This window comes from Triturus cristatus, chromosome 5_2 (genome assembly GCF_964204655.1).
Source record: "Triturus cristatus chromosome 5_2, aTriCri1.1, whole genome shotgun sequence".
Taxonomy (NCBI): Eukaryota; Metazoa; Chordata; class Amphibia; order Caudata; family Salamandridae; genus Triturus; species Triturus cristatus.
In genome coordinates this window covers 392,225,517-392,251,393 of record NC_140588.1, presented here as the reverse complement: position 1 = coordinate 392,251,393, position 25,877 = coordinate 392,225,517, and the positions used below count along the sequence as shown (strand labels likewise).

The 25,877-nt window shown below is 46.0% G+C and overlaps 1 long non-coding RNA gene across 1 annotated transcript in view; it reads right to left on the bottom strand.

Moving 5' to 3' along the window:
- Positions 1-1,013: 1,013 nt before the first annotated feature.
- LOC146823056 (uncharacterized) overlaps positions 1,014-25,877 on the bottom strand; it is a 105,900-nt gene continuing 81,036 nt past the window's right edge. The window contains exons 3-4 of the long non-coding RNA XR_014962130.1: positions 4,467-4,537; positions 1,014-1,389 (exon numbers count right to left, since the gene is read on the bottom strand). This is a non-coding gene — a long non-coding RNA (uncharacterized LOC146823056). The remainder of the gene's footprint in view (positions 1,390-4,466; positions 4,538-25,877) is intronic.

Below are 25,877 nucleotides of genomic sequence, written 5' to 3'. Positions count from 1 at the left end.
TCTGTGTTGTCAGCAACAACTGGGTAGAATGCTCCAGGGACAACCTGCTCTTGAGACACCAGGTGACACTTGACAGCTGTCACGCTGGCTCCTGTATCTCTGAAAGCCTCCACTCTATGGCCATTGATGGTCACCCACTGCCTGTATTTTTTAGTGTTATCAGACAGCTGGCTCCTGGGGACCACCACAGTCTCCTCATGAGACAAGGGACATTTCTGCGAGACCCCACCCACCTTGGGCACCCCTCTCCTCACCCAGGGCTACAATAGCCATCTGCCGGGGGGCTGCCCAAGTGGGTGCTGGTTTTCCAAACAGGCGACACTTGGGATCATTGACACAATTACCCAGTTCTCCACATTTGAAGCTTTTCGGGTGCCCTCTTTGAACAGGTGGACCTGTCGGGGCCCCTGGTGGTTTCTGGGGGGGGAGGCTGAGAACCTTTCCCTTGGTTCCCTTGGGGACTACTTTGGTGCCTTCTATAGAACTCCCTCTGTTTACCCTTGTCCCCCCCACTCTTCTGCTGGGGACCCTGCCCACTCTTGGCTGAGTCTCCCACGTGACCCTTGTGGACCCTGGTACTGACCCAGCGGTCCGCCTCCTCAGAAAGCTTCCTAGGATTAGTCAGTGTTAGAAATGGGATTTCTGGTTGGCTAGGGCTTGCGCCAAAGCCAGGCAGAAACCCCCACTCTAGGCAAAACACAACAGAATATACTCTACCCTTATTATTGAAAGATGTACAATGTATCATATGCTTAAATACCAACAATATGACACTCTGGCTGGATTAAGGTAGTGTAACATATATATATATATATACACATATAGACACCCAGAAGGATTTAAAGTAGGACAAAAACAGTAAGTATTACAAAGTTATTTTCTTTTTTTATTTCATTATTAATACTTCTTTTTAGTATAAAAGTTGTTAGATTCCTTATCAAACTGATCACAATGAACAGGTCAGATGTTTTGTTCATATAATAAAATGTTTTTTTAAACACACAATATATATCAACAAAAATACACAGCGAAGTATCGAAAAGACAGGTTCCCAATCAAACAAAAGAAGAAGAAAATATTTTTGATCAAACGTACATTCATTCAAATCCAAACAGCTTACATTCATACAACGTCACATAAACACATAATTCATTCAAGAACAAAGAAGACACTCATAGGCCCCACTCTAAGGAATGAAATGAAGAATCCAAAGATATTCTAATAGTTGGTCAAGGCAAATGTAAAAACATTTATCTGGGATACATAAATACAATCAAAGGAGTAAAGAGGGGCCTAATCAACAACGCCGACGCACGTTTCGGTGAGACAACTCCTGGTAGGGAGTACCACCTTCTTCAGGGCGTAACAGAGAATACCAAAAGATGGGACCTGTTGAAAGAAGAAAGTGAATTAAGTGTCTATATGTATAAAAGATTTTTTCTTTATATATATTTTTTATATATACCAAATAAGACAGCCAAAACAGCCAAGGTACAAATAAAATCTAAACCGAGTGTCAAATTGTAAAATAGATAGAAATACTATTCCTCTTGATTACTTTTAATTCAAATGTAGATAAACAGACACTAGAGAAACGAATAAGGGACTGAGTGTAGGAGAGTAGGGTCTGCTTTCTATGTTCACCCCCACTTTTTGCTTTTGCTTTACTGGTTTTCGACTTAGATGTGGCTGTGGGCCTGCTAATCAGACCCACAGCCCTGCTGTTCTCTCTCTAAATTAATACTATGTACTTTAGGTGCATAACCCATTTGGATAGGATCACCTTATTGGCCCCTGTACAGTGTACCCTAGGTACCCCGGGCATAGGTGTACCCTAGGCCTACCAGGGGCTGCAGCATGTATTATGCCACCCCTGGCCTGGCCTTCCATTATGACACAACTGGCTGATCACTCAGCGGGGGCAAGGTCGTGTAATCACCCCTTGCTTAGGTGTAGTATTCCTATACCTAACTTACATATAGACACATGTGTACCTATCAGCCACTCCTATGGCAGGCCTTAACAATCCTGGAGGCAGAGTGCTTGGTAATATGTGAGATGGTGCTCTAGCATGAGCTGAGCCTGTCTGCAGCTTTCGGAACCATGTCCTTATAGCTGTTCTATGATATAGCCTACCATATACTCTTCAAGTGCCTTATAATCTTAAACGGTTATGGTAACTATGGTTTGGCTTTATCAAAACATGTCGTGTAAGGTGTCTAACACTTTGGAATAATACCCCCATCCCATTTCTGGGGATGAGGATATTATTCCTCCCTTCTAGAGGGAGAAGACATGTTGTAACCTACTTACCCGGTTAAAGTTAACCAGAGCCCCAGCATCACAAAATGGATGCTGCTGCCACAGACACGAGTCTGACCTCCTGCTGCTGGGAGTGATCCCGGCAAGGGAGGCTTGGACAATAGGTTTCCTGCCTTGGGAGGTGCGAGCACCACCCCAGACAGGCCTTAGTGTATTGGGGCAGGGAGGGATGAATAGAATGAGACATGCCTGGGGCACACAAGGTGTCCCGTGCATAGTCCAGTTCAAACTGGTGCTGGGGCACTCCAGCCCCAGTCCTGGCACGAAACTGGACAAAGGGAAGGGGGAGTAACCACCCCCCTCCCTGGTCCCACCCATAAGGCGTGACCTGGCAGGTAACCCAGCCCCCCAGATTTGGATAAGAGTGGTAGCTGGGCCCCAGGAGATTAGATTATCCTGAACCTGCAACTTGAACAGAAACTCTGGACCTTCGACATTCGACGAAAGAAGAAGACTGAAGAATCTCCCTGTGGCCAAGGAGTGGCTACCCTGTGCAAACAGGCACCATCAAGAGACTACCCTTTGCTTTGCTAAAGTTCTACGAGGGACCGACTGCAGAGCTCGACCAGAGCCTTGACTTCCAGACTTCTCCGACCCTGATCCACATCCACAGCCGAGCTGACATCCGTGGAGGCGACGAGAGACGTGGGACCGGCTACCTGGGAAAAGTGGCTAGTATCTTCAAGCGCAGCTTCTGAGGCACCCTCGAAGTTGTGCACCGGGAATTGAGAAGCCCCAACCCCAAGCACCATCTGCACCGAAGGTCAGCCCCCCACACTCCACGAGTCCTGCGTGGGGCCCTTCTGCATTTTCCTGCTTGCCGCGTCTGTCCGGTTGCTTGCCCGCTGGCTAGTGGCCTTTGTGACGACGCATCCTGTAATCTTCAGCGCTGGTTTGGCTCCTCCAGACTGGCTCCTGCTTCTTTGAAAAAGAGAAGCACCCCAGACCTTCCTGGTCTGCACCAGAAGTAAGTCCTCCGTTCTTCGTGGGTTCCGCTTGCCAAGGCTTGGTGCGCCCTAGTCCAACTTCGACGCCGCCGACAGCAAGAGCCTTCGTGGGACAGCTCGCCCCCTGGTCCTGGTCGTCCTCGACGTTCCCTGGTCCTCGTGGCTGCAGCGACAAGCTTCACCTTCACCTGCAATCTTCACGACATCGCCTGGTTCCTTCCTGGTTCCACGTGGTCACTGGCTAGTGACCTTGACTCTGTCCCTTCTGCTTGCAGGTCTCCTCTCTTCTTGATCCCAGCCTTGGGATCCACCGGACACTCTTCACTGACTGCCTGTCAGCAACTTTCCTTCAGGCATCCATAGAAGTCCACGACGAAACCCGACGCAAGTTCACACCTATGCACCCGCAGCCCGTGGGCTAGGTAACTTGGGTACTTTGGTGCTCACAAGGGTAGTGACTATCCTAGGTTCTAGTTTCCGAGTCTCGACTTTCTAGCTATTCCAGAAGTGTCCTTAAACTGTTTATTTCTAAACTGTACTATTTCTATCGACTATACGCATTACGCGTGAGTGTTTCCACTCTGCACCTGAATCCCGTGGGCCTCCCACTTCCTAACTGTTGCTAGTGTAGTGTAGCCCCAGCGATTCCCTAAGCCTAGGCCTATTCTATTTCCGTGACAGTGGTCCTTATACCACTTACTTAGTATATGGTTTGCGTGGCCCCTAGGGCCTAACGGTATTACTTACCTGTGTGACTTAATGTATGCTTAAATAAGACTGTGTTGTACTTACCTCTAATCTCATAAAGAGTGCTGAGGGTTTGACTAGAATAAATACACTTTATTTTATATATATATCTGTTGTGGTGTCCTTTCATTTGGTATTCAAGGGATTATATATGGTATCACAGCTGGCTTCACATGCCATTCAGAGTTTAGCCTAAGACTGCTCTTGTCCATGCTACCACTAGGATAGCTGGTCTATAAGGTTGACTTTACAACCAATCACCATAAGGGTATTTGGACTGATATAAGGTGTACATTAGAACTAGTGACATCATACATCAGGCCAACTTCTCACACTGAGGACGAATGAAAAGGGAAAAGGAGAGAGAAAAACAAATCAGAAAAAACATATTAAATATTTATGCAAAGACTGCGTAAAAAACTGCAAAATAATACACAAAGGAAAACTTACCTGCGTTGATAAGGAAGAAATGTTAAACGCGAATATATTCTGAATGAGGTTCCACGGGGACAAAGGTACCGCTAAAAAGACCAACAAATGGAAGGATACATAAGAGTATAAAAAGATAAAAAGAAAAAGAAAATAAACATCTCAAAGAAATGGCAAAGGAAATAAATCAACAAACTACCGCCATAAAGATAGTAGCTATATTCACCAAGAAGACCAAACTGCTATAAGTTTTAAGGCAGTAAGGAAAAAGAGAAGGAGAATTACCTAGATTTTCACGAGAAACCACCACTCTAGTCAGGGCTGGGGAGTTACACGCCAAAGATAAACCCTGCTCACCCCCTTGGTAGCTTGGCACGAGCAGTCAGGCTTATCCCGGAGGCAATGTGTAAAGCGTTTGCGCGCGCACCCAGCAACAACACCCAAGGCCCACCACAAAGGAAACTCCACACAAGGTATTATATAAAAATAGCCTTTGTATTATACCAAAACACATTAGATAAAAACACACACTTTACAATGTGCCAACAGGCACGGGCAGAATTTACAAGGGATTATATGTACAGGGGACAGGGCCACATGGACCACTGTCAGGAATTAGCACTTTTAGAACTTAGCACTTAGAACATAGGATAGAAAATTACTGTAGCACAAAATAACTCATGTAGCACACAACCAGTAACTACTGGTAACAGGCAAGTACCACCTACGCAACCCTAACCACCTTAGGAGAATGTCACGCAGGGAACCAGGACCTCACTAGCACCACCTGTACTAGGGAGAAAAACAACCACCTAAGTATCACAATACCTGTAGGGGTATAAGCACATTACACATGATGAATCACAACACATTCAGAGGTGTAGGGAAGGAAAACACATGATGCATAAAATACATTCCGCGGTGTAAAACAAGGCACATGACGCATAAAAACACATTCAGAGGTGCAGGTTAGGAACAATAGCGCAAAACTCACATTCGCCACCACCTGTGGCAGTCCCTAGGCCAACTGGCCTTATTGGGGCTAGGACGCCCTGTCCAGCAGAGTCAGGGGCCTAAACGGAGCAGCTGCCCACGAAGTGCTGGGCAGCTGTAAAACAATGATGCTGGGGCCAATGTTGGAGCCTTACAGGGCTCTGAATACCCAACACTCGTGGCCCCCTGAGCCCCTCTGGGCTATAAACAACAAAGAAATGCCCCTGTTGGAGCCTCAAAGGCTCAACACACCCAAGAAATACCCCCGTTGGAGCCTCTCTGGCTCGGTGCAAGTAATGCTGGCCCTGTCGTTGGAGCCTAGTGGGCTCAGAACCAAAAGATGCCCCCGTAACGTTGGAGCGGCCCGCTGCCTTCCGGGGCCTCTCTGCTCACCAAGAAAAGCCCCCGTATGGTGGAGCCACACTGGGCTCTACACAATTAATGGCTCCCAACCGTTGGGGCGGCCCGCTGCCTTCCGGGGCCGCCCGGTACTCACTAGGCTTTTCTTCGTGGGAGCGCACGAGCGCTCTAACCAAACAAGCAATGCCCCCGCTGGTCAGAGCCGTCGCCGGCTCGGGACCAGAACACTCCGCCCCCTCACTCACCGGGTTGCTTCAGACCGGTGACAATCCTCTTCAGGGTACTTGGTCCGACGCTCGGCCCAGCGCGGGGTAGGCTCCCGCTTGGGTTGCGGGGGTGACGCTTCTTCTCCGGACCGGCCCAGCGCGGGGTAGGCTCTCGCCTGGGTCTCTAGGGGCCCAGACCAGCCGCGAGTCTTCGGAGGGAGGCGGGGTAGGCTCCCGCCCTCCTATTTCCAATTCCAGTTGTCCCAGAGGCCCGCCCCCGGCCCGCCTGACTTCCTGGTCGGGCGCCGGAGGGCGATTCGCGGACAAATGCCGGGTAGGGAACCGGCGCTTTTAAAATGCTATAAATCGAGGTGGGCACTCGATATGGCGGCAATGTCCCTGGCAGGGTGGGCACCTGCCAGGGGACTTCAGGATCGGCCCAGAACGGGCCAAATGCCAGGTGGGCACCGGCTTACAGCAATAAAGCGCTCCTAGCGCTAAGGATAAAAGGGAAAGCGCTCTCAGCGCTAGAGGCAAGTCCAGCAAAGTTCTCCCCTGCAACCAGCAAGGCAGGGGTGGGGGGGGCAAGGCTGAACCTAGAGCCAGCTCACTGGGCCTCCAGGCAGGGAGGTAGTCCAAGTGGCGGTCCTCTGGTCCAGCAGCAGCAGCAGCAGCCCCCCTCAGGCAGGATCCTGGAAGAGAACAAATTGTAAGGGGACACAGCCCCTTCTTATACTGTAAAACCCTTTGTTCTTGGTTCAGGGTGAGGGGGAAAACCAGTCGCAGCTGGTTGGGGAGCACCCTTGATGTGCTCAGCCCCTCACTCTATTCACTGGCAGGGCTAGGGTCATCAGTCGCACCACAGGGGGCGGAGCCAGCATTGTGTGGGGGAAAGCCCTGCCCATTCAGGTCCAAGGTGCACTCCTCCCCAGCCATCAGCATGCTAATCTCACACTCACCACTGGGGCAGACCCAACCAGACTCCTGGAGCCAGGCTCACCAGCCAGCTCCAGCCAATCACACGCCAGACACACTTTACACTAATATGCCAACTCCTAGAAGTGGCACTTCCGCACATGACATAATCACGCATTGTACATCATTGCGAAGCATTCAATCACACGAGTCTGCACATACCAAACTCGAGCCTGCACACCCCACGCATCAGGAACTACCAGGGACACATACATTCCCCATACATTCCTATGGGAGGGCAGGCCTATCTCACCACATCCACTCAGAGTGCGCACGCACTTTACTCTGGGACACAGGGAAAGTGCGCAGAAACCAAAAATCACTACCACCAGGTCACCAATAAAAGCAAAAAGTTCAGGGGTGAACCTGCCAGAAGGGCCAAGTCCAACAGTCAGCCTACTATCAATCAGGTGCTGGCGTAGCTCAGTAAAACAGTTACTTGACAAGTGCTCCCATGCAATTAAATCAAGAAGTCCCTGAAAATCATCAACTTTTCTACCCTTCACCCAACCATCCAATGCTCTGCAGAAAAACGTGACATATTCAACGTAGGTACTGTTCGCTATCTTTGTGCAACCCCTGAACCTCAGTCTGTACATCTCAGGGGTCAAACCATATCTAGAATTTAATGCATCCTTCATGTGGGGATAGGAATTATAGACATCAGAAGGCAAGTCTAGCAGTGTGTCCCGCCCCTCCCTAAGTAACTGCCCCCACAACCCCGCTCCCCAATCCTTCTCAGGGACCCGGTGGGAAGACATGGCTACCTCATAGGCCTTGAACCACTGCCCAATATCATCATTTTTTTAAAATTTCTTCACCACATCCTTAGGGATGTACACTCTAGATCCCACAGGCATTGACAGTGTGCTGCCGCCAGAGGGAGTACTCCCTAAGCTCTGGGCTTTCAACTCCAATTCCCTCAAAACCTTTGCATGTTCAAACTGTAGCTTCTTTTCTTCTAGGGCTAACTTTCTACTTTGCATTTCAAATTCTAACTGCCCACTTAACTTGAGCTTGGTCAGCTCCAATTCGTGCATCCTACACTCTTTTCTATCTGCCAACTCCTCTGGAGATAGACTTTTACCAGAAACACTGCTACCGGCAGGGGAAGGGGTTCTCCTTCCTCTTGGACCCACTGGCCCATCCAGCTGCTCCTCTGCATTATCATTATCAGTAGCATTCCTTGCTTCTACCCAGGCCATCAGTGCCTTGTAGAACTCTGGCTTATTTTTGCATCCAGTAGTAGAAACATTAAATTGCTTGCAGAAGAATTTTAGCTGCTTTGTAGTGTAGCTGTCCATTTTCTCTTCTTCCCACTCATACTCAGTATTAACAGAGACTATGGATGCTGCTTTCTCTGCCATGGTTAGCTTGGCAGTACTCAAAAATGGAAAGTCCCCAAAAGAAATCTACCAACAAGTATTGGTTGCGTTAAGGTCTGCACTCACTAAGTAGTGTTCACCAATCACTATACATGAGTCACAAATGCAAGTCCAGAATCCTCACCGCTGACCACCAATGTTAGACTTGGGGGGTGTCTAGTTGGCACAGGTATGCACTTGTGACAAATAGGGACCCTCGCCTCTAGTCAGGGTAAAGGGGTACACTCCTAAAATAATCCCTACTCACCCCCTTGGTAGCTTGGCACAAGCAGACATGCTTATCTCAGAGGCAGTGTGTAAAGCATTTGTGAACACATACAGTAATCAAGTGACAACACTACAGATGGACACCACACAGGTTTTATATCAAAAATAAGTATTCTTTATATAGATTTACCACACGACCATTAAACGACAAAAATACACAATACTGTTACTTTAGATGGTAGAATTTTGCTTACTTCTCTTTAGTTCTTAAATGCGACACTTTAAGTCAATGTACCTTTTAGATGCGACACGCAGGGCAACGAAAGCGTTGCAATGATGTTGATGCGTTGAAGATTTTGGTGCAAAGAAATAAAGACGTGAAGATCTTCCAGATGCGGCACGCTTCTCCGATGTTGCGAGAAGACGCGATTCGATGCTTCAGTTGCAGCGGCGACACACTTTACGCGATGCGACGACAGCAGCCTTGGCAGCGGCACTTTTCTCCGACGTTGCGAGATGCTTCCGCTCGATGTGATGCTGCAGCGGCGATACCCCTTTATACGATGCGACGACAACAGCTCCGACGGCGGCACGCTTCTCCGTGGATGCGAGTCGCTTTTCATGATGCGGTGCAATGCGACAACTACGATGGCGACACGCTTCTTCGGCGTTGCGAGACACTTCCTGGATGATGCGAGATGCTTCCGCTCGATGTGATGCTGCAGCGGCGACACACTTTACGAGATGCGACGACAACAGCTCCGACGGCGGCACGCTTCTCCTTCTTGAGTCGTGCTTCCAGCTCCTTGCGACACGCAGTCCCTCAGAAGGCCCAACAACAGCAGCAGGCACTTCTAAAGAACTCTGGGGAGCTGGGGGGGTGAAGTCTGTTGTTCCTGAGACTTCAGCAGGAGGCAAGCTCTTTTCCAAGCCCTTGGAGATCCTTCACAAGTTGACGAAAAGTACACACAAAGTTCCTTTTCTCCTCTCTTTGGCAGTAGGCAACCACTGCAGGCCAATCCCCCAGTTTCAGGGATAGATTCTCCTCAGCTTCTTCTTGGTTCCTCTCCTCAGCAGAGTTTTCTTCAGTGATCCAAATTCTTGTGATCAGGGTCCCAATACTTATAACCCAAAATCCTTTGTCCTCTGAAGGCAGAGGGGCCTTTGCCTTGTTCAAACCGGTTCTGGTCAGTCCTGGAGCACTTTGTTTACCTGACTCCTTCTTTCCTTTCAGAGTGCAGGGCAGAGACATCAGGCGCACCACAGGAGGTGGAGCCAGCATTGTGGAGGGAAGGCACAGCCCTATTCAGGTCCCAGGTGCAACTTCTCCTACCCATCTAGATGCAGATCTCTCTATTCACGACTGGGACACCTCACCCTGTCTCCTGGAATTCCCCAGCCCTGTCACTCAAACTCCAGACAGGGAATATACAGCCTAGCAGAAGCAGGTTTGAATGGTTAGACAAGAAAATACCTACTTTCTAAAATTGGTATTTTCAAACACAGAATGTTAAAACCAACTTCACTAAAAGATGTATTTTATCATTCTGAGTTCAGGCATACTAAATTCGAATTTCTACCATGTTCCCTGAGTCAGTTAAGATTATAAAATGTAATAACCAAACTGCCCATTCTGGCCTATGGAGAACAGGTAGCCTTGCAATAGTGAAAAACGAAAATGGCTGTAATTCACTATTAGAACATGCCACACACACCAGGGCATGTCCTACCTTATCCTTACAATGCACCCTGCCATTGGGCCTACCATAGGGGTGTCTGATATGAAGAAAAGGGAAGGTTTAGGCACTGGCAAGTGGGTGCACTTGCCCAGTCAGCATGACAGTACCAGACTGCACGCAGGCTCTGCAATGGCAGACCTTAGACACACTTTTACAGGCTACTTCTGTGGGTGGCACAACCAGTGCTGCAAGCCCACCAGCAGTATTTGGATTACAAGCCCTGGGCCCTCCTGGTGCACCGTACTAGGGTCTGACAGGTAAACCAAACCAACCAATCATGGAATCACAAATCATACATCAATTTACAAATAGGGAGCACTTGCACTGTGGCACTGAACAGCAGTGGCACAGTGCCCTGAGCAACTAACACCAGAAAAAACATATGAGGCAACAGCGAAAAATGGAAGGGAGACCTACGCCAATGTGCCAGGTATAACAGAGGCACATCAGAGGAGCAACATTTTTGGGGGGGGAAGAGGGTACCAGGTGGATGCCTAGGCTGCTACGACCAGGGGCCATCCTATTTCCAGTACAATCAGCAAATGAGGCACAATTACTAGAAATGGTAGGATAGACAAATGTACCTTCAAGTAGGAATGACAAAAACTCCCTATGCTGGACCTGGGTAGTGCAGACGGAGACAAGCGTAGTACAGACAAGTAAGAAGGAGAGGGCTGTGTGACAGAGGGGTTGAGAGTGGAAAAATGAGCAGAGAAAATTGAGATAGTAGTGGGTGAGAAAGAGAGCAAGTGTAAATAAAGAGTGTGAAAGAGTTGAGGGTAAGAGAAAATGGTGAAAAAACAAATGAAGATGAAACCAGAGAAAATGAGAAACCGATAAGACATAGAAATGTAAGTTAAAGAGGTGAACATAGGAGAGGGGGATGCAAAGAGAATCAGAGAGGGAGAAGTAGGAAAAGAGAGAATGGATAGAGATAGATGACTGATAGAGACAGAGAAAGGAATACTTAATAGAGAAAGGGGTGATTTAGAGTCAGGAGGAGCAATGGTAGGAGAAGACAAAAGAGCGGGCTGTGCTGGGCACCTCGTCGCTTCCGCCAATCCCTTTTACACCATGAGGAGGGAAGGTGTTTGTGATGCTATAAAATGGCTCCAGCCTTTGACAAATGTGTATTTAAATTACATCATCTGGATCTACAGGAAGCGGCAGAAGCAAGACTGCAGGCTATGGCAGCAGGAATTACAGCAGTGACCGCAGGTTTGCGAGTGACTACAGCAACGCTTCGAGAATGCTGACATGGAATATCACCTGAAAGAGAATAGTGTAAAAACTCACATACTCACTTATCCACCTGCACATTGTTCTTAGTGAGTTAAGAATCCGCCCTAGCAATCTTTCTGTAACCTATGTTACTCATGTCTTAATTGTGCATGTTCTATGAGTGATGAAAGCTTGTACTTGTCTAGGCTGCTGAATTTGGTCTGCTGGGAATACAAGATTGCATTATCTGCTTTCTCCCAGAAAGAAGCTTTTTTTTGTTTTACTTTGCTACTGCTGTGCTGAACTTCGATGAAGAAGCAAAGCTTTCACTGCTCCCACCTGCTCTGTATGTGTTGGGGGTAAGCTTGCACTGATGGTAATCTAGCCGTACCTTTCCTCTGATTGATGGAAGCTCACGATGTTCTTTCCAATGATAAGTCCTTAATTTGAGCTGGTGGTTTCTGGTGCTCGGCACGCCACTTAATTGTGGGAACCTACATTTAAGACAGCTGCCGCATGGTGACCTGTTTGTGCAATCTAAAGATGAGCAGAAAAACTGTTTTTCTTAATTCAATATACATGAGAACAACGAATACCTGCCATACTTAAAGCTTTGGCGGCCTCCAACTGTCTGAATTGTCAACTTGTAGCAGTGTGATGGTTAGTAGTTGTGTAAGTACAATGGCAATGTGTAGTGCGAACTGCGTTGGCCTCGCACTTATTATTATTATTTTTTTACAAATTGAGCACTGCCTAAGATGTGTCTGTTCTATGAATCAGTGACTGTTTCGCAATATTTAATATAAGATACCAAGGCTTGTAGTCCTGAAGAAGGCCTCTGACGGGAGCAATATTTGATCTTTGAAACATGGTGATAGAAATAAGGCAGCATCAGTTGCTTGACCTTCCTGTTTTGACTCTTGTATTAGAAGTCACCAGTAAAAAAAACTTTAGCTAAGCCACACGCTATTTGATATAGGTTTGAGCATAATAAAGGGAGAATGCAAATATCGAATACAGTGACACATTATCAGCCAAACGAGGGAACCCATATCTAGGAAACTGTAGAATGTTTAGGATACTTTCCAGTGCTAGATGTGCATTGATGAAGCCACCACACTACGTAGGGGAAGAGTTCATCACCATATGTCAGTATACATATGCTAATTCCTTAAATAGTTTGGATGTTTCTTCCAGGACTGTTGTGCTTCTTGTTTGTTTATGTCTGTTCACGGAGAGTGGTGTACAGCATTACTTTAACTTGTCTCACTCCCTCTATCACCATCCTCACGCACTGCATCATGGTCAGTGCAACCTGGATGGTGCACACTAACAACTCAAGGGTGCTGTGGTGTGCATGCATGCCATGCTTTTCACAAAAAGTAGGAACTCCCACAGTCAGCTTCCTGGCATTCCAAAAGGCTATAAGAAGAAGTATGGTCGCTTTGTATCAACAGATGCACCAGCAGTAGTAGGCATCCTTCCAGTGTGCACCCCCATGAAAATATGGGGCCATTCCATTCAAAACCTTATTTGTGAATTGGCCTGTGACAGGGCTGCGCCCACTAGTGGTAGCTAAAGCAGTGTACACGGAGGCATCTTTGCCATTGGCAGAAAACATGCAGAAACGCGTGACAGAATGTAATAAAGTGAAAATCCGAAGAGAAATTTAGAGAGGTGTGAATCGAACCTTAAATTCTTCAAACAGTGCCTTAACCAAATGGCTGCCCATCCAAGTATGACTGATAACGTCTCATGAAGCACATCAGTGTGATGGAGGTGCATGAGTGACTATGGTGCCCATTGGGTCAAGGAAAGAGACATGAACGTGAGTAGATCCTGAGGTGGAACTATTGGAGATCACGGCAAAACTGCAAACGACGTTCAAGTTGCTGTTCCAGCATCTGTCAGTATTCAGATAATGACCCCAACCATCCTCACCGTCAAGAGAGTACTTCTTTACATCGATTGCCACTGTTTAGTAAACTTTCGGCTCTGGTCTTAGCTTTGCTAAGAAGGCGTGTGTAGATGGGCCAACAAAAAAAAAAAAAAAAATGAGAGAAGACACCATAAAGCATTCCCTTCTGCTGCACTATGCAGGTGAACTAACCAACAAATTATACTACATTAATTGCCACTGTTTAGTGAGCTTACGGATCTGGTTGCAACTGCTCTAAAAAGGCCGTCTCTAAGTTTCAAAGCCACGAGAAAAAGTGGCAACACTATAAAGTGTTCCCTTCTGGTGCTCTATGCAGAGGAAGAAATGTACAAAATCTTCCAAAAATGAGCAAACAGTGGAATGAGGCTATGACCAGTGCTTAATTTTTGCCAGTGTTTGCCTGTGTTCAGCACAAGCACTTATTTCATAACACCGGCACATGTATATGACAGTCCACCACATGGTAGCACTATCAGTCTATTTTTAAACAGGACAAGAAGGAGCGTATAACAACTTAATACATTATTAAATGGCGTGCTAAACCATTTCTCATAGCTTTCGGCCACCTGTTATAGCTCAAATTTCGAGGAATGTAAATTTGATTAGTAGGTGGTATTGGTACTGGTATTTGGATGCACTGCTAGGACTATAAGCTTAGCAAACTTCCATGGCATCCTGATAAATATCTTGGACCCAGGCACTCTATTTAGGTCTTCCTTTTGAGACATCTTTAGCCAGACAATTTTTAAAAAATACATAATATACTAAGGGGCTTGTGTTCTGTGTTCTTCATATACTGGTCAGTTAAATTGTCATTTATACTTTGTTTCCACCCATCACAGTGTCATATTCCATATAGATACCCTATATAGGCGCAGGTAACATTGCAACCTTTCACCTATATTTTTCCCTTTATTACATACTTAACGGTTTTTAGGGACTGACCTTTTTCCTAGATACGACAGAGCAGTCAGAACGAGGGTTTTCCCTAGTTCGAATCTCATATATTATGCATGAGACTTCTTGTAAGCACAGCAGGACTAACAGCAGGACTGACATCTCCTGTATAATATCTCTGTATAAAGTTCAGGCCCAACGTCATCCTTTAGGCAGCCACAGTAACACAGCAAGGTAGGACCCCTGGGGAGACCAATGGGTATATATACATCATGTCGCCCGACAGCACAACCTCAACATAATCTCCTACGCCGACAACACCCAACTGATCCTCTCCTTCACCAAGGACCCCATCACCGCCAAATCCAACCTTCACGAAGGAATGAAGGCCGTCGCCGACTGGATTAAGATCAGCCGACTGAAGCTGAACACGGACAAGACGGAGGTCCTCATCCTCGGCTTCAATCCTTCAGCCTGGGATGACTCCTGGTGGCTGACGGCACTGTGGGCAGCCCCGACACCCACCGACCACGAACGCAACCAGGGAATCATCCTCGACTCAACGCTCTCCATGACCAAGCAAATCAACGCCGTCGCCTCCTCCTGCTTCAACACCCTCCGCATGCTCCGCAAGATCTATAGGTGGATCCCGACAGACACAAGAAGAACAGTTACCCAGGCCCTCGTCAGCAGCAGACTCGACTACGGAAACCCTCTCTACGCAGGAGCCCTGACCAAGCTCATCAAACGACTGCAACGCATGCAAAATGCCTCTGCATGACTGATCCTCGACGTACCACGCCACAGCCACATCACTACCCACCTGAGAAACCTGCACTGGCTCCCTGTCAACAAGAGGATATCCTTCAAGCTCCTCATCCACGCACACAAGGCACTCCACAAGACCGGCCTAGCCTACCTTAACAGACAACTATCCTTCTCCATCCCCAACCGCCAGCGCCGCTCCACCAACCTCGCACTCGCCACCGTCCCTCACATCCGGAGAACAACCACCGGCGGAAGATCCTTCTCCCACCTCGCCGCCAAGACCAGGAAAACCCTCCCACTGAGCCTACGATAGACTCAAGACCTGCTGACCTTCAGGAGGCTACTCAAGACCTGGCTGTTTGACCAGTAGCGGCCCCCGCCCCCACTACCCAGCGCCTTGAGACCCTCGTGGGTATGTAGTGCGCTCTACAAATGATTGATTGATTGATGTCTTGCTGAGAAAGACAGAGGAGACCGATACTTCCTGGCTGACGCACTGACCAGAGACGCTGAGGCTCCTGCATACAGATACTCCAGCTAGTGGTGGTCTTACATCCCTCGCGGGGTGTCCAAATCGAGACCAAGACGGGGTCCCATATTCTCTCAGGTAATGGGGTTGACTAGATCCTAGAAGGATTCTTGGCATAGCACCTACAGAGACGCTAGGTACATTTAGGTACATCTAGTTAGGGAGGCATCAGATGAGTACGCACCTTTTATCATGTGTTTTATATACTAGTATGTATTCATGATTATCGCAAGATGGTAGAGCTATACCATCCATTTACTTTCTTAGTGCTGCATATATCTCTGCTACTGTCTAATGGTTGTTGCAGCTCTTCTATTCTACACTAGAATAATAACTGTTCAATAAATTCTTATTGAAACGCCCAGCCTGTTTATTCAGTGCATCTCTGAGAGAAAGTAAGTGAGGCCCAGTGACTGAGCAAAAAGTAGTACATTGTTTCCACGATTCTTAGGGATCAGGGTCGTCATGTTCTGAGGTTGCCAAGAACTATTCTCTCCCCGATAAGAGGAGATTATAGTGGCACTGTGAGCTAGCTGATACAGATAGGCTAACGTATCAGGTGGGGTTGCACAGAATCAGTCTGCCAACAATCCCACAGTTTGTTATCCAAACACGCAGATCCTGTATAGGGTGTATAGGAACTCCACGACATGGAGCCCAACGTTGGTTGGGTACTTATTTAACAGTAGAATCTGAGTAGTTCAGTAGTGCTTTCTCAGAGACCCCTACTACTCACAAAAACACGAGAGACGTCTGGAGTGGGTGGGAACAAACTCCGCAATAGCTGAGTAGACAAAAATCCTATTTATTGGCTGTTGGTTATTCAAGCTTGAAGGACACATTGTTCCTAAAATTGTGCATAACATCTTATCTTAGTTCCTTTGGAAAGCTCTTCTTTACTAAAAAATGACTGAGGAAAGAGATAACCTAGTACAAGATCTACACCTCTCAGCCGTAGAAGAAGATGCAGACGCAATACATGTTGCACCGAATTTTAGAAATACAGTCACCCTAAAACTGCTGGAGCATGGGTTAACACCTAGAGGTGGCATAGTAGTATTCGTGATTGAGGCACACGAATCAAACAGAACAGAGGTATTTTATTTGTGGGTTACATACCCAGCAGCAAATGCCAGATCGCAAACATTTCACTCCTACACAGAAGGAGATGCACCAGCGGAATATTGTCCGTTTGAAGACATAGAGGTTCCGCTCTCGTACCAGGCACACTTATACTAGTTTATTGGTGCCCTAACCCACATAAGAAGAAGAGTGAGACTCGGCCCGCTCAGAAGAGAAGGGGCAACATGGCCGATATTAGCGGCTGACACACCACATCCTGACAATGAAACAATGCCAGTAGGAGACTCACTCATACAACACAAAGGTTTAATTAAATTGCAGTCCAACCAGCAATAGTTGCAACAAATGGAACTCAAGCTCAGGGTACAACAACTAAAATCACACCACAAACATTATACGCGGTAATGGGCAAAATGCCCACGAAACGTGAACAAATGCCATTCTGGGAAGCTCAGAAAATAACTCAGCTAGAGACAGTATTCCCGAATACTACCCCGTATGATAAACACAGAATGGTAACAATCTGCTTGCCCATGGGGATAACACCACAAGTAGAGGATTGTACCACATTGGGGTACCATCTTTGCTGCTATTTATACCAGAACACATGGTCATCCCGTCATTAGCAGTGGTACCAGACGTATTGAGACAAATACAAAATGAGTACAGAGCAGAGCCTGCCCTGAACTTAGGGATGAAGTTACAAGGTAACCAGGCGCTATTTACCGAACATTTTGGTGTCCAGATAGAGATTGATTGCTACACTGAATTTGTTAATTGTTTTTTAAATTAATTGTTTTTAGAATTGATGAAACTTGGGGGGCTTTTTAAAAAGTTGTGTTTGCACGTTGCACTTTAGTAGCTTACAATCGCGGGAGCTGTGTTAAAGCTCTGGGGGTCGCTTTTAATCTTAGGAAAGCATTTTAAGGTCAGCATTCAAGTTTTTAGACGCTGACGCCAATGGGCACGCCCAGCTATAAAAGGGGCTGATGACGCGACCACGCTGAGGCGCTGTTTACCGAACATTTTGGTGTCCAGATAGAGATTGATTGCTACACCAAATTTGTTAATTGTTTTTAAAATTGATGAAACTTGGGAGGCTTTTTAAAAAGTTGTGTTTGCACATTGCACTTTATTACCTTACAATCGCGGGAGCTGTGTTAAAGCTCCGGGGGTCGCTTTTAATCTTAGGAAAGCATTTTAAGGTCAGCATTCAAGTGTTTAGACGCTGATGCCAATGGGCACGCCCAGCTATAAAAGCGCCTGATGACGCGACTGCGTCTGCACCCGACCGGTCCCAGGTGCCAGTACCCCTGCCGGTTGCTCGAAGGCACCGATCATTTATACCACTGATCAGCTTCAGCAGTTTAGAGAGACAGTAAGGAGTAAATGTATCCATTGTATGTGCCCTGATGGGAAGACAACTCAATGCATGCACTGCCCCTTTCATTTCCGTCCCGCCTTCAATGACTATACAACCTCGACTCCAGCTACTGCTTTCAACACGCTTTTGCTTCATTGTCGCTCAATGCCCAGACATGCTATAGAAATTAGACTACTGCTAGAGGATGAGAGTCTAGACGTTCTGTTTTTCACAGAAACATGGTTAACGAGTGAGTCAGACCCGACTATCACACAAGCTCTCCCCTCTGGGTACACTATTCAAAGACATGATAGAGAACATAACAGAGGAGGTTGCATAGCCATCGTTTATAAAACTGGATTTAACTGCCGTATGGCAGTGAACCCTATACCCGAATGTGAGAGTCTGTTCTTTTCTATCGGTGTTTCCCAAACCTGCACCTTATCTGGGATTTTAATTCATCGCCCTCCGGGGACACTGGGCAAATTTTGCAATGGCCTCCCCGAGATCACAGCCAACTTAGCGAGCCCCCTGTCTAACTTTTCCCTCTTGGGAGATTTTAACATGCATTTCGATGACTACTCTTTACCAGCCACACGTGACCTATTGGACAGTATGGAAGCCCTCCAATTTTCCCAGAACCTGAGAGGCCACACCCACTCCAAGGGTCATCTACTTGGCCCTATCTTTTCTAACACAGATCTTCAGGTTGGAAATCCTATTCCACTGCCTTGGACAGATAACTGCCTTATTCCTTTTTCCTGGACCCATCAAGCTAGCAGCAGACCAGCGGTAACATCTACCAAACTGTCCCGTTTATGGTCACAACTCCCAGTAGAATGCTGGGTATCGATACTTAATGACACTAGACCGGCACCAGAGTCCAATCCGGTCAATGCAAGTCACAACTTTGAAAAATGGCTGATCTCTTCTTTAGTTTCACAACAATTTTACTCCAACTGACCTTAAGAACCGGTCAGTCATCCAAATGTATAGACGGAATACTATGATGAAGTTACTGTGGGGGAGTATTTTCTTCACCGATAGGTGAGCAAGGAAAAAATTCCTTTTGATTTAGGTACCCTCACACACCCTAGTGGTGTCATGCTTCATCATCGGGTCACCCCGACGCCTAAAAGTCGGGGTGGGCTCAACCACAGTGTTGGGAGCTCTTTGAAGATGTTATAGACAAGGGGGGCTAGAAAATTCTTTTAAAAAACCTCAGACAGATCCCCAGTATCCCTTTATTTGCGGGTCTGTCTGGGATACTAAAATACTTCAAATAGGGTCTTTGTAGGATAATTATGGTCCTAAGACCCTAGTGCCAACATGTTTCAGTCCTTGAAATGGCCTTAAAGGTCCAGGACTTTCATCAGGGCAAAACAAAAGCCACCCAGGAAAACAGTGCAGGGAATTCCCTAGCCTGTTTATAGATGCAAGGGCAGAGTAGCTGCTCCCTGAGAAAATGACTGATTTATTAATCCGTCATCCTTCGTATTCCATCTGAAAAGAGAATAAAAGAAAAACAAAACAAAACAGCAACCAACTTGTATTTGTGCGTTTTCTTAGTGGCCATTCCCATTATTTGCCACGAGTAGTACCTACATGTGTTTAGGTGATCATTAGGCCAGGTGGTGTACAACTCACTCCATCCATGTGCCACTCATACCTGTATCTGTACACTTAGTCAGTGTGCCAGGTATATTGTGCGGTGGCGAAATCGCTCGCATCCTAACTGTAACTCCATGCCAGTTAGTGTACACTATCAATATAAAAAAAACTCTCTCATGTACCATTCACACTCATCACTCCTGTGGCATCCGTGATCGAACATGGTATTGTCTTGACCATGCGTGATTCATAAAAAACAGTGTGGTATCTTGTGACATCTCACACACATGCATTCTCTCATACCCGATTTTCGGACGGGCTCCGTTTCTCAGGGGATCGTAGGACTGTATAGGGGTAGCTCTGTAGTCACACTCTTTTGTAAGGACCCCCGAGTATGAGGGAGAGAGAGGAGATATATGGAAGTGGTATAAGGATACTCTAATGATGAACATCTATCACGATGGGGATGGTAATCTCCCCATGCGAAATAATATTCTCCCGCTCTGTCACCCCACTTACTTCATCAAGAGTCCTGTCCCGTTTGTCCACCTACTTGGTCTCGATCCCCGGCGTTTCGCGCCGTGTATCGTTTGGATGATGAGTTTATACTTCCGCATATGACGTAGCTTGACTGGGTTGGTCAGAACACTCACGTGATGTTTCACGTCAGTATCTCATCCCAACTACGCTGGTAAAAAAGATTGTGGCAGATTTTTTAAAAAATTGTTTGGCTTAAAACAAGGTTAGGCGTTTAATTATCCAAGCTCAGATTTTACTCCGAATCATATTCTGAGGGAGGAACAGTATTTTCATTCTCTTCCGTGTACGTGAAAACACGTGACCGGATATTTATCCAATCAGGTTTGACACGGATTTTGTAGTCCCCAACTAGTAAACGAAGGGAAATGTAGTTTCCAAAATTTCAGGCTTGGCTTTTAGCGGGAGCTGGATTCCCTGTTCACATTAATAATAGTTCTTCTAGGATTTATTAATTATAAATAGGGACTTTAAATACTCGCAAGAGGTCATGCGTGCACTAGCACTGTTCTCAGGAGTACGCAGTATACTTTGAGGATGTATAGTATTTCACAAAGTTAGGGTATGGTCTAAAGGAGTTGTAAACGCTTGATGGGGGTCTTTATGTGTGTTTCACCACTACCCGAGTTTTCTTTTAGCAGATTCATATATCCTGACTCTTAGGGTACTCTGATTGATATGTATTGGAGCCAATTCATAACAATTTAAAGTGTGCCACTTAATGTTACTGATACTACACAACCTTTGGGGGTAAATGCAAGATCTCTCATTTGTTTAATTGATTCCAAGGTATGGAATCGTTGAGACCCGTTTCGTGAGTTTTCAAACGATAAACCCATCGTTGCTCTCTTTCTAAGAGTTTTTTTTGGGGGTTGCCAGTGTTCTTTACCTTTTCAAGTACAGTCCATTTTAATTCAGTATCCTTATGATTTTTCTCATTATAGTGTGCTGTCAGTTTAGTGGCTGTGATTGCTCTCCTTATTGTGCTCCTGTGTTCGCTGATGCGGACCTTGACTTTCCGAGTGGTCATCCCAATATATTTTAATCCAAATGGGCAATTTATCATATAGATGACTGAATCGGAATTGCAATTTGTATGTGACCTTTGCTCCCATGGTGAACGTAAACCCAGGTCTAAGGTCTTGGTATGTTCTGTGAAGGGGCAAACGACACATGAGCCACACGGGTAATGTCCCATGACAGGTAATGTATCCCAGAGTGTTGTCTGATTCGCACTTCTAGATGCCAAGGTGTTGGTGTGTACTAGGGCATCTTTTAAACTGCTGTTTCTTTTAAAAGAAAACATTGGTTTCTCAAAGGCCAATCTGTTGGATGTCAATATGGGCCATTTTTTGTTTACTATTTTTTTCAATTCATTTGATGATGAATTGTACGTAGTTACGCAAATCAGCTGATCCAGTTCATTTTTCACATTTGTTTCTAAAAGAGCCTCTCTTGGGGTGTTTTGTGCTCTTTTGTTTGCTCTGTCCACGATCTTGGTTGGATATTTCTTCTGTTTCAGCTTGTTTTTCAAAATTGCTGCTTCTTTTTTGTAAGTCTGGATGTTGGAACAATTCCTGCGGATTCTAAGGAATTGTCCTACTGGGAGATTTTCTCTGAGGGAGCGAGGGTGAGCACTGTCGAATCTTAGTAGACTGTTCCTATCCGTTGGTTTGGTATATAGGGAACTTTCAAGAGTCCCGTCTTTCGCTCTGAATGTGACATCCAGGAAGGAAATTTTCTCCCTGTCCCTGTTCATTGTGAATTGAAGGTGGGGGTTCAGGGAATTTATCCATGTCTTAAAATTGTCAAGGCTCGTTGTATCACCCTTCCAGATCATGAAGACATCGTCTATATATCTGTACCATTTGTGGATGTTCTCACTAAATGGGTTGTGTGTCCATATATGTTGGTCTTCAAAAACACTGACATACAGACAGGCCATACTTGGGGCGAATGTGCTTCCCATTGAAGTACAGTGTACTTGTAAATACATCTGGTCCTCAAAAATAAAGAAGTTTTCAGTAAGGGCTAGATGTATAAGGGTAACCACCCATTCAACGAGAGCTGCCCATTTCCAGTCTTCTTGTGTTAAAATCTCTTGTGCTGCTCTGATACTCTCCGTCTGTGGTATATTAGTATAAAGAGCTTCCACGTCCAGGCATACCAGGAAATTCTCCATAGGGTTATATTCAACCTGTGTGAGGAGGTTAAAAATGTGCTTTGTGTCCTGGACGTACGATTTGATTTTCTTTACCAAGGGACGTAAAAACCAGTCAGTATATTTAGATAATGGCTCCAAAATGGACCCAATCCCGGACACGATGGGTCTGCCTGGGGGAGGAATCTTCCCCTTATGTATCTTGGGGATAGTGTAAAATAGTGGGGTTCTAGGATCTTCCTGATTCAAAAAGGCATGTTCCTTTTTAGTGATCCACTCCTGGGTGAGCGCATCTGTTGTAAGTGCCAGGATGGATTTCTTGAGACGCTGTGTTGGATCCCTGTTAATCTTCTTATAATACCTGGTATCTGCCAGTAGATTTAAACACGCCGTTCTGTATGCGTTCGTGCTCTGAATCACGGTAGCTCCTCCCTTGTCATCCGGTTTTATTACTATATCCGATCTGGTTTGAAGGGATGTAAGTGCCTTGCGTTCTCTGTTGCTTAGGTTGTTGAATCCGTCTCTTTTAGGTTTTAGTGACTCCACTTCCTTGGTAACAGACTCTTCAAACGCCAGGACTTCTGGAGGCATCATGTTTGTAGGTGGCATAAAGGTGGACTTCAGTTTTAGATCGGTATAGTTATCCTTTTCCAAGGGTTTCTCTTTATTCAGAAAGAAGGTTTTCAATCGTATCTTTCTGAAGAATTCACCCAGCTCACAGTGGAGGCGAAATTTGTCCAAGTAATTGGTAGGGACAAATCCCAACCCCTTGTTCAGGACGCTTAGTTCGTCTGAGGTCAGGACAACATCAGTGAGATTAACTACTAGTCCTTCGTCTTGCTCGTGCTGGGCTGCTGGTCCCTGGAGTTGCTCCTGGTGTTCATCGTACTCCTGTCCTCTTCCCATTGGATTCTTTTGTTGCCTCTTCTTCCACGTCTCCCTCGTCTTCCGCCCTGACCTAAAAAATGTTGGTTAAAGTCAGGCTGGAAGTATGGGCCTGTTGGAAACTGGGGAGGTCCATGATACTGAACAGGGCCAAAGGGTCCTGGCCAGGGATACATCTGCTGATGTGCATATCTCTGGTTGTAGTTTCCTCTTCGTGGTCTCCTCGCCTTCCCTCTCCAGCTTTTGTTTGATCCGTCACTCGACCAGTCATCATATTCAGAGTCAGACGATCCTGTCTGATCACTTCTTCCTGATCCAGAGTCTGAAGGTTCCTGACCTTTATAATCGTCTTTGATGTAAGGGTAAACTTTCTCGTGGCTGAATTTTTTCAGGTCTTTTTGTAATTTGTTGATCTTACTCTGCATAAGGTAATCTTTATGCTCGTTGATTTCCTTATTGACCTCTTCAAGTTTCTTTTTATACAGGGTTAGTTTAATTTCCGTAAGCAGCGAGTCCTCGCTGATTTTAATTTTTATCAGTAATGCTTCTGAGAAACGTTTAGCCGTATTTATTATTAAAATCAGCCAGTCTCGTGAGCATCTCCAAGCGATCAACGACCACTCCTTCTTGAATTGTGGATCATCAAGAAATATCCTTGGTGCGTTCGTCACTAATAGCCCTGATGGTGCAACGTTGCCACGGAGATATTCAGTCATGATAGCCCCATGTAGGAGAATTTTCATTTGATTCCGTTTTAATTCCTTGAGTTCGTCCCAATTTTGGGCCTGCGTGAGAGACTGGTTGATGTTCGTATCGATTAGGAGGGATGGACCTGCTAGTATTGCACTTGCCTCCTCGTCAGAGTAGCCAATACCATATTGTTCTGCCATAGTTCTCGTTATTTTAGAGAGGTACAAATAAATGTTCTGTAAATAGTGAGAGGATGTCACTGTCTTATTTAGACATGGTGCTCCCAAAGAAACAAATTAAGGATAAAAGTGGACCAAATAGACCAGCTTGGTACACCCCCAAACTGCGTAAACTGAAGCAAGATTGTAAACGGTCCGAAAGAAAATGGAGGAAAGATTACACCATTACTAATAAAATGATTTACAGGGAGGACATTAAAAGGTATAAGAAAGAAATTAAGTTTGCACAGTCCCTTTATTATGAAAACCAAATTCTTTCAGCCCCCAATTCTTCTCGCGAAATATTTCGCATAATGAAATCACTTGTTAAACCCCCTTCTACTACTTGCGATGATATATCAGCTCGTTGCAACTAACTAGCTACATTTTTCTTCAATAAAATCCAAGTTATTCATACCTCTTTTCATCAGGCTGCAGCTTTAATCGATGTCCCCTTAACCAACATCAAAGGATGAACTGATAATTGCACTTTAGCTGAAATTCCTCTCCTGGATCAACTCTCCCTGCAAAGTATCCTTGGCCAGTTCAAGTCAGGTTCCCCCGGGATACAGTTCCCCCCTCATTTTAAATCAAATCTTTGACACAGTTTCTACTGTTATCTTGGATATGATTAATTCCACATTCCGGACAGGCACGGTCCCTCTCCCCTGGAAGCAAGCAATGGTTAAAGCTTTGCTGAAAAAGACGAACCTGGGTCCTGAGACGTTATGGAATTGTCGTCCCATTTCATTATTGCCAGTGATCAGCAAAATTGCCGAAAACATGTGAATATTGCTCTGTCCGCATTTTTGGAAGGTGATAACTGTCTCCACTCGTCTCAAACTGGATTCGACCCCGACAGGGCACAGAAACTGCCCTTCTGGCTGTGGTTGAGGCAACTAGGAAAATTTTAGATAACAGAGGCTGCACTGCCATTGTGATTTTAGATCTTAGCGCAGCCTTCAACACAGTCAATCATCAGCTGCTCAGCCAGAGGCTTAGAGATGTAGGGGTGACTGATCTGGCCCTTAAATGGATCCACTCCTTTTTTGATGACAGGTCATTTCTAGTGTTCCATGAAGATTGCATCTCTGACCCTCTGCCACTCCGCTGTGGGGTTCCTCAGGGGTCCTCCCTGTCCCCCATGCTTTTTAATGTATACATGAGCCCCTTGGCAGGTGTTGTGGAGCCTTTCGGCATTCAAATCATTACATATGCCAATGATACACAGCTGATTGTCTCTTTCAATCAGCTCAACAACACGGCCTCGGAGTTGGCCATGTGTCTTGGAGAGATCTCAGCACGGATGGAGGGCTCATTTTTGAAGTAGAACGGATCTAAATTGGAGATGATGTTTTTGGGTAAACCTTCTATACCCAACATAATATCACATTGGCCAAGTTGCTTCGGCTCTCCCCCAAAGATTATATCTAGAGTTTGGGGGTCGGTTAGATCGTAACCTTGACTTTGGGGAGCAAGCAAGGAAGGTTGCTGGTAGCTGCTTTGGGCTGATGAGGATGACACAGAAAATCATCCCTCTCCTCCCCTTCTCTGCAAGGAAAGTGGTGGTTCAGTCTCTCATTCTCTCCAGGCTCGACTATGCCAATGCCCTATATTTAGGAGCACCATGCTCCACGGTTAAGAAACAGCAAATTGTACAGAACT